We start from the raw sequence: 2,965 nt of genomic DNA, 5'->3' as shown, positions 1-2,965 counted from the left end.
ACCCCCCGGGTGGCACAGGGCTGGATGGGGCTTTCGTATAGCAGGGACGGTGCTGCCTCACGCTTCGCTCGCTGTTCGCCGCTCGCCGCTCGCTCGCGCAACCTAAAATGGCCAGTTTTGGCCCGTTTTTGGGCTGTTTTGGCCTGTTTTTGGTCCGTTCTTGCGTGGCACGGCGACCGTCGTGAGCGGAGCAAAACGTCAGCCATCTCAGCACCCTGGAACCCCCCGGGTGGCACAGGGCTGGATGGGGCTTTCGTATAGCAGGGACGGTGCTGCCTCTCGCTTCGCTCGCTGTTCGCCGCTCACCGCTCGCTCGCTCAGCCAAAAATGGCCAGTTTTGGCCCGTTTTTGGGCTGTTTTGGCCTGTTTTTGGTCCGTTCTTGCATGGCGCGGTGACCGTCGTGAGCGGAGCAAAACGTCAGCCATCTCAGCACCCTGGAACCCCCCGGGTGGCACAGGGCTGGATGGGGCTTTCGTATAGCAGGGACGGTGCTGCCTCACGCTTCGCTCGCTGTTCGCCGCTCGCCGCTCGCTCGCGCAGCCAAAAATGACCAGTTTTGGCCCGTTTTTGGGCTGTTTTGGCCTGTTTATGGTCCGTTCTTGCGTGGTGCGGTGACCGTCGTGAGCGGAGCAAAACGTCAGCCATCTCAGCACCCTGGAACCCCCCGGGTGGCACAGGGCTGGATGGGGCTTTCGTATATAGCAGGGACGGTGCTGCCTCTCGCTTCGCTCGCTGTCCGCCGCTCGCCGCTCGCTCGCGCAGCCAAAAATGGCCAGTTTTGGCCCGTTTTTGGGCCGTTTTGGCCAGTTTTTGGCCTGTTCTTGCATTGCGCGGTGACCGTCGAGAGCGGAGCAAAACGTCAGCCATCTCAGCACCCTGGAACCCCCCGGGTGGCACAGGGCTGGATGGGGCTTTCGTATAGCAGGGACGGTGCTGCCTCTCGCTTCGCTCGCTGTCCGCCGCTCGCCGCTCGCTCGTGCAGCCAAAAATGGCCAGTTTTGGCCCGTTTTTGGGCCGTTTTGGCCAGTTTTTGGCCTGTTCTTGCATTGCGCGGTGACCGTCGAGAGCGGAGCAAAACGTCAGCCATCTCAGCACCCTGGAACCCCCCGGGTGGCACAGGGCTGGATGGGGCTTTCGTATAGCAGGGACGGTGCTGCCTCTCGCTTCGCTCGCTGTCCGCCGCTCGCCGCTCGCTCGTGCAGCCAAAAATGGCCAGTTTTGGCCCGTTTTTGGGCCGTTTTGGCCAGTTTTTGGCCTGTTCTTGCATTGCGCGGTGACCGTCGAGAGCGGAGCAAAACGTCAGCCATCTCAGCACCCTGGAACCCCCCGGGTGGCACAGGGCTGGATGGGGCTTTCGTATAGCAGGGACGGTGCTGCCTCTCGCTTCGCTCGCTGTCCGCCGCTCGCCGCTCGCTCGTGCAGCCAAAAATGGCCAGTTTTGGCCCGTTTTTGGGCCGTTTTGGCCAGTTTTTGGCCTGTTCTTGCATTGCGCGGTGACCGTCGAGAGCGGAGCAAAACGTCAGCCATCTCAGCACCCTGGAACCCCCCGGGTGGCACAGGGCTGGATGGGGCTTTCGTATAGCAGGGACGGTGCTGCCTCTCGCTTCGCTCGCTGTCCGCCGCTCGCCGCTCGCTCGTGCAGCCAAAAATGGCCAGTTTTGGCCCGTTTTTGGGCCGTTTTGGCCAGTTTTTGGCCTGTTCTTGCATTGCGCGGTGACCGTCGAGAGCGGAGCAAAACGTCAGCCATCTCAGCACCCTGGAACCCCCCGGGTGGCACAGGGCTGGATGGGGCTTTCGTATAGCAGGGACGGTGCTGCCTCTCGCTTCGCTCGCTGTCCGCCGCTCGCCGCTCGCTCGTGCAGCCAAAAATGGCCAGTTTTGGCCCGTTTTTGGGCCGTTTTGGCCAGTTTTTGGCCTGTTCTTGCATTGCGCGGTGACCGTCGAGAGCGGAGCAAAACGTCAGCCATCTCAGCACCCTGGAACCCCCCGGGTGGCACAGGGCTGGATGGGGCTTTCGTATAGCAGGGACGGTGCTGCCTCTCGCTTCGCTCGCTGTCCGCCGCTCGCCGCTCGCTCGTGCAGCCAAAAATGGCCAGTTTTGGCCCGTTTTTGGGCCGTTTTGGCCAGTTTTTGGCCTGTTCTTGCATTGCGCGGTGACCGTCGAGAGCGGAGCAAAACGTCAGCCATCTCAGCACCCTGGAACCCCCCGGGTGGCACAGGGCTGGATGGGGCTTTCGTATAGCAGGGACGGTGCTGCCTCTCGCTTCGCTCGCTGTCCGCCGCTCGCCGCTCGCTCGTGCAGCCAAAAATGGCCAGTTTTGGCCCGTTTTTGGGCCGTTTTGGCCAGTTTTTGGCCTGTTCTTGCATTGCGCGGTGACCGTCGAGAGCGGAGCAAAACGTCAGCCATCTCAGCACCCTGGAACCCCCCGGGTGGCACAGGGCTGGATGGGGCTTTCGTATAGCAGGGACGGTGCTGCCTCTCGCTTCGCTCGCTGTCCGCCGCTCGCCGCTCGCTCGTGCAGCCAAAAATGGCCAGTTTTGGCCCGTTTTTGGGCCGTTTTGGCCAGTTTTTGGCCTGTTCTTGCATTGCGCGGTGACCGTCGAGAGCGGAGCAAAACGTCAGCCATCTCAGCACCCTGGAACCCCCCGGGTGGCACAGGGCTGGATGGGGCTTTCGTATAGCAGGGACGGTGCTGCCTCTCGCTTCGCTCGCTGTCCGCCGCTCGCCGCTCGCTCGCGCAGCCAAAAATGGCCAGTTTTGGCCCGTTTTTGGGCCGTTTTGGCCAGTTTTTGGCCTGTTCTTGCATTGCGCGGTGACCGTCGAGAGCGGAGCAAAACGTCAGCCATCTCAGCACCCTGGAACCCCCCGGGTGGCACAGGGCTGGATGGGGCTTTCGTATAGCAGGGACGGTGCTGCCTCTCGCTTCGCTCGCTGTCCGCCGCTCGCCGCTCGCTCGTGCAGCC

This window comes from Musa acuminata, unplaced genomic scaffold (assembly GCF_036884655.1).
Source record: "Musa acuminata AAA Group cultivar baxijiao unplaced genomic scaffold, Cavendish_Baxijiao_AAA HiC_scaffold_539, whole genome shotgun sequence".
Lineage (NCBI taxonomy): Eukaryota > Viridiplantae > Streptophyta > Magnoliopsida > Zingiberales > Musaceae > Musa > Musa acuminata.
Note: the sequence above shows the minus strand (reverse complement) of the source record.